We start from the raw sequence: 6,562 nt of genomic DNA, 5'->3' as shown, positions 1-6,562 counted from the left end.
TCAGCAGTAAAGAAAGTTTTTGTTCGTTTTGCTTCTTACCATGATTTTGCATTACATGGTTCTGCAGGAACAACTGTATGGTGTCCTGCGCTGATAGCTTGTCATTTGCAAACCAAACGAAATAAATGTGAATTTCATAAGCGAGTTAACACATCCCTTGATTTTTAAAAAACGTGATTTTGGCGAGTCATTGTGAGTATATTTGTTATTACTCGCGTTTTGTTGTGACTGATTCTTCTTCTTTTGCGTTCTGAGCACACTACACACACATATTAATGCACTTTGTGTAATTTCGTTTTTTGTAAACGCCTTTTTACTTCGCAGAACGCGGTTAGAGGCAAAACGAACAAAAACTTTGTTTAAGCCTCAATTTGTTAGATCAGTTACAACTTAAAGTATGTTCACTTTTTACAGTTTTCAGTAAACAAAAACCCACTGATAATGGCAAAGAGGTACTGAGACATGTCTGGTAAAATGAAAAAGCAGTGTGTTTCCAAAAAGGCTGAATCTATTTCCTATAATTTAACTGAAAACATGGAAGAAAAGACAAAAGCTTCAGAACCAAAAGATGAACATAAGAACTTATTGAGCATCGGATCGGATTTGTGATTGGATCCTTACAGAGGGAACTTACATCATCGCTCTTCAACGGAACAAACCTGACAGATATAAAAGTAACAGCAGGAGTACGCCAGTGAAGTGTGATATGACCGATACTCTTTACAGTGTATGTAAATGATATAGCGGATGACGTAATAAGCTCCATGACGGGGTTAGCGAGTTATACGGTTGTACACGGGATGATTCAGCTGCCCCTACTTATGGGTATTATGCAACCTGCAACTCCTACAAATACCACGACCAAATTTTCATATTCTTTCGCTCGCCATGCGCGAACTGTTAGCCCTACAGAAAGAATGAACAGGACCTTTTTGTACGAAATTTAATGTACTTAAATTTTGCACTGAGATGTGTTTTCGAATTATTCAAGAAAAACGTTCAAAAGTGACTTTCAAACGCGTTTCTCTTGAATAAATCGAAAACTGTGACCTCTGGTGTAAACATGTCCCACTACAAAATTTAACTACATTAAACTTCCTACAAAAATGTCCTCTTTCTGTAGAACTAGCACTTCACGTGTAGCAAGCGAGACAATATGAAAATTTCGCGAGTGGTTTTTTGACAGCGTTGCGGGTTGCATACCAAATTGGGAAATAAATAAGCAAGTAATTTTGCTGCGAAAATACGAATTTTGGTTGATCTTGGTCAAAAAAACTCGGTTTAATAAATGTGACTGTGCGCCTACATCGGCCGTCCATGCACCTTTTCTCCTCCTGTTAAATAATAAGGTTAGGATGAAGTGGAAAAAAATGCTGCTGAGCTACAGAATTAAACCACAAGTGACGGATAAAGCTTCCATCAGTATTGCTGTAAACTCTTTTAGTGAAAAACGCGCCGCCGCGGATTAATTCGAATCTCTGGGGAAAACAGTTCCTGGGCGTAGCAGCGTGCATGGCCGCGGCAGCACGACAGGGGCAAAGAGAAGAGCGTGTGGAGGCGTGGAGATCTGATCCAAACCGCGTATGGCTCGGCAGCTGCATCGTATAAGTACTGGACTGGTGTAATCATATTACTTGCGACAGGCCACTTTATACGAATGGCCTTGCTATGAATACTGAGTGAAGTATTTAACAACGGGAGGTCGCCAATTGTGAAATTCAGATTCGATTCATACTGCGCATAATAAAAGCTGATGGCCAGAGGTGTAATGTGGCAAAGCACCAAGATGCACTTCTCAGCCGTTGTCGAGAAAATCGACAGTTAAAAGAAACCGTTGCGGTGAAATACTCTCTACGATTAGTAATTTTCTGCAGCGTCGTGGCGCAGCGGTAAGCGCTCGGGTTCATAATCCGAAGGTCGCTGGATCGAATCTCGCGCCATGCAATTTTTTTTATTATTAGTTTTTTGTAATTCATATACATATATATACTATTAATGAATTGCTTATGCGTGTTGGTGAAGGCGGATCACGCCGGCACGGTGGCTCAGCGTGTTCGGTCAGAGAGCCGGTTGGCCTCTGTAATAAAAAAACTGAGTGGAAGGATCAACAACCGAACTTGAACAGGATGTCCTGCGACATCCGCAACGACCAAACACAACGATCAATAATGAACAAAATGCAAAGCAAATTTGTGTTCGTGGGGTCTCTATTCTAATTCGAACGTTTGACTTACGCTATACGTATTCGTTTCGGAATATCGTTTCTACGTCTTACGTTAACTATATGTGGTTAACATTATGAAGACAATTAATAACATTTGTGAAATACAACTTTGTTTGCGGAAAACATAATGATGTTCGAAGTTGCCAGTTTTTCCACGACAAACGACTTTCAACAACTTATTATATGCATAATTGTTGCAACTGATTGCCGGGAATATACACATTTGAATTACAAAAAACAAATACTTAAAAAAAAGGTGGCATGGCGCGAGATTCGATCCGGCGACCTTCGGATTACAAACCCGAGCGCTTACCGCTGCACCACGACGCTGTAGAAAATTATTAATCGTAGAGAGTATTTCACCGCAACGGTTTCTTTTAACTGTCGATTTTCTCGACAACGGCTGAGAAGTGCATCTTGGTGCTTTGCCACATTACACCTCTGGCCATCAGCTTTTATTATGCGCAGTATGAATCGAATCTGAATTTCACAATTGGCGGCCTCCCCTTGTAAGAGTTAGCCAGGAAGGCGCGGTGATTGTAATGTTTAATTTCAAGAATATACGTTGTAGTTTGTTATGCTAGCAATTCGCTCGTTTTCTTCGTATTTTGGAGAAAGTATCAGTGACTGTGCGCATTTGCAATTTATTGCATGACTGCAGTGCTTTTTATTCACTTTAAGAATATTGCGTGAACTGCGGAGGAATTATGCAGTCTGTGGAATTGACAGAGATTCTTTGGACAGTAAACTTTTACATGAGGAAGAGCTTTATTAAATGCACAGGCAGAGGCACTTTTAGAACCGCAAATAGTTTAATCAATTATCGATGGCGCATGTGGGAGGAGGGCGGGGAGTGGATGGATTTTGTGTGTTAAGGTCATGTTAATGTACGTTTCACCTGAACCAGAACTATATTAATGTTTAAGCGCTCAGGGGCGGGAGGTGGGCAAGCAGCAGTCACGAAATGTAAGGTGAGAGCCAATTAAGTAAAGAGAAACACCACATACGTAATATGCCCCTACAATAAGTGGCGTTAATGTTACAGCCAAGTTGACCATTCTGTGAAATGATTAATAAGCTATTCCACTCTTTATTTCAGATTCTATTCTCGATACTGGAGACAGATGTGGCTCTTATTCTAATTTTAAAATTTCTTTACGTTAGTCGCATTTCCTGTGCATAAATGTATGCCCAAAACTGCACCTAAGTGCCCAGTGACTACCTGTTTCACTGAAGAATACGATATATTACTTAATATCGAAGCATCATAGTAGTATGACCGGTAGGAAAAATGGAGCCTGATCATTATCAAGCAGTACAATGCAAGTATAATATGATAATTAACGAATTTATTAACCCAATGGTTTCCTCAAAAACACCTTTTAAAGACTGCACTACGAAGGTAAGGCGCAAAACCGAAGCGGTGGTTATCAAGTGCTACGACTGAGTGGCAGCTGACGCTTATCACTTCAAACATGGTTCAAATGGCTCTGAGCACTATGGGACTTAACATTTGAGGTCATTAGTCCACTAGACTTAGAACTACTTAAACCTAACTAACCTAAGCACATCACACACATCCATGCCCGAGGCAGGATTCGAACCTGCGACCGTAGCAGCAGCGCGGTTCCGGACTGAAGCGTCTAGAACCGCTGGGCCACAACGGCCGGCCGTTGTTCCGGACTGAAGCGCCTAGAACCGCTCGGCCACATCGGCCGGCTGACGCTTATCACTCAACTCGCTGAAACATTAGTAACAAAATGAGATTTTCACTCTGCAGCGGAGTGTGCACTGATGTGAAACTTCCTGGCAGATTAAAACTGTGTGCCCGACCGAGACTCGAACTCGGGACCTTTGCCTTTCGCGGGCAAGTGCTCTACCAACTGAGCTACCGAACCACGACTCACGCCCGGTACTCACAGCTTTACTTCTGCCAGTACCTCGTCTCCTACCTTCTGTAAAGTTTGGAAGGTAGGAGACGAGGTACTGGCAGAAGTAAAGCTGTGAGTACCGGGCGTGAGTCGTGCTTCGGTAGCTCAGTTGGTAGAGCACTTTCCCGCGAAAGGCAAAGGCCCCGAGTTCGAGTCTCGGTCGGGCACACAGTTTTAATCTGCCAGGAAGTTTTATTAGTAACAAAGTTATGCTAGTCGAGGCGTAAGAGGATTTAGCGGTGCTATTCAGAAATGAGTCTAAGTTGTAACTTCGACTTCATCCGTCTCCCTTCGCTTTCCCAACTGTTCTCTTTTGGCCTTTAGTTTCTCATCCACAGCGACTAGCGCTCAGCTTCCATTACTCACTTCGCCCATAGTAGACCCGGCGACAGAAAATCCCTGACAATTACAGCGGACTTGGAGCGGATGCTTCGCGTGCCTACCGCAACTAAGCACGTAACGCAATTGCGTACATGTCTCTATGGCAACGCAGTTCTGTAGTCGACTACTGTTTTCGCCTGCAGCAGTTTACACTTCGCTGTTGAAAGCTGGCAACAAGCCGGACAGCTGTCAGAGGCCTTCTTTCGTCGACTCTACCGCAGGTCGCCGTTTTTCCGCTGATATCCTTACTGCAGTTGCAGGAGCCAACGTAGAAAGGTACGAATGATCCACGAAAACGTCTCGAATACCACTTAAAGGTTAAGGTTTGTGGGATTGAAGGGACCAGACTACTAGGACCATCGGTCCCTTTTACCACGAACTTTAAACACCCACAGAGAATAAGAACAAACAATGACACAGGACAAGAAAGAGACAGACAGAGACCAGACAAAAGGAATTAAAATCACACGGAGTGTGGCAGTGGTTGACCGACTATCGAAACAAAAAAGGACAAGCCAAACACAAAGAAATGCACTAAAAACCCCTGTCTAAAATCGTAGGCGAGCGGCCAGACTCAACACAAATAAAGGACAAACACTTAAATCAACCGATAAAAACCCCCTGTACGAATAAAACTCAAAACTAAATCTGCCACCGCAACGTCATCCGATAAAAGCGCAGGAAGCGTATCAGGCAGCGCAAACGTCTGCCTGAGCGGAGTTAGAAGCGGCCAGTCCAACACGATGTGGACCACCGTCAAAGCTGACCCGCAGCGACATAAAGGTGGGTCCTCGCAGCGCAATAAATAGGTGTGTGTTATCCAGCTGTGGCCAATGCGTGGACGGCAGAGGACAACAGAGTCCTTGCGCCACGCACCAGTAGCCTCCTTGATGGCCCGAAGTTTGTTGGGTGAAGGAAGGGTGCGCCATTCTTCACCTCAGGTGCGAAATACCCTCTGCCGCAAAACTGATCTGAGGTCACTCTCCGAAAGGTATATCTCCAAGGTTGGAGCACCGACAGCCTGTTTGACCAGCGTGTCAACACGTTCATTTCCCGGGATGCCGACATGACCCGGGGTCCACACAAAGACCACAGAGCGGCCGCAACGGGCAAGAGGATGGAGGGACTCCTGGATAGCCATCACCAGACGAGAGCGAGGGAAACACTGGTCGAGAGCTGGTAAACCGCTCAGGGAGTCACTACAGATAACGAAGGACTCACCTGAGTAGGAGCGGATATACTCTAGGGCGCGAGAGATGGCGACCAGCTCGGCAGTGAAAACACTGCAGCCATCCGGCAATCAGTGTTGTTCATAATGATCCCCTAGAGTAAGAGCATAACCAGAGCAACCATCGAACCGTCAGTATATACAACGACAGGGCCTTGAAACCCAGCAAGGATTGAAAGAAAGCGGCGGCGGAGGGCCTCAGGAGGGACTGAGTCCTTCGGGCCCTGTGCCAAATCGAGCCAAAGGCATGGGCGGGGCACACACCACGGGGGTATACGGAGGGGGCCCGGAAAAGCGGTGGAAGACGGAAAACATCAAGGCCAGAGAGAAGAGCTCTGATGCGAACCGCGATCGTACACCCTGACCTGGGCCGCCATTCCGGAAGATGGACGACGGACTGAGGGAACAGGAGACGATAATTGGGATGCCCAGGCAAGCTACAAACGTGTGTAGCATAAGCGGCCAGTAATCGTTGGCGCCGGAACCGCAATGGGTGGGGGGGGGGGGGGCACCTGCCTCCACAAGTATGCTGTTGACAGGGCTTGACCGGAAAGCTCCAGTGGCGAGTCGGATCCCACTGTGAAGGATTGGGGGTCCAGCAACCTCAATGCAGAAGGGGATGCCGAACAGTAAGCCAGGCTCCCAAACCTAGACGGGGCTGAATAAACGCCTGGTACAGCCGTAGAAGGGTAGACCGATCGGCACCCCAGCTGGTGTGACTCGAGCAACGAGGAGCGCTAAGATGCCGCCAGCACGTATGTTTAAGCTGCCGCATATGAGGCAGCCAAGTCAACCGGG

At 45.9% G+C, this 6,562-nt stretch overlaps 1 non-coding gene across 1 annotated transcript; it reads right to left on the bottom strand.

The window, feature by feature from the left end:
• Window positions 1-4,047: 4,047 nt before the first annotated feature.
• Window positions 4,048-4,122, bottom strand: Trnas-cga (transfer RNA serine (anticodon CGA)). Its single transcript has one exon. It is a non-coding gene; the product is annotated as a tRNA-Ser (tRNA).
• Window positions 4,123-6,562: the final 2,440 nt, after the last annotated feature.

Source organism: Schistocerca cancellata, chromosome 8 (genome assembly GCF_023864275.1).
Source record: "Schistocerca cancellata isolate TAMUIC-IGC-003103 chromosome 8, iqSchCanc2.1, whole genome shotgun sequence".
Taxonomy (NCBI): Eukaryota; Metazoa; Arthropoda; class Insecta; order Orthoptera; family Acrididae; genus Schistocerca; species Schistocerca cancellata.
Note: the sequence above shows the minus strand (reverse complement) of the source record. Positions and strands in the feature narration are given on the sequence as shown.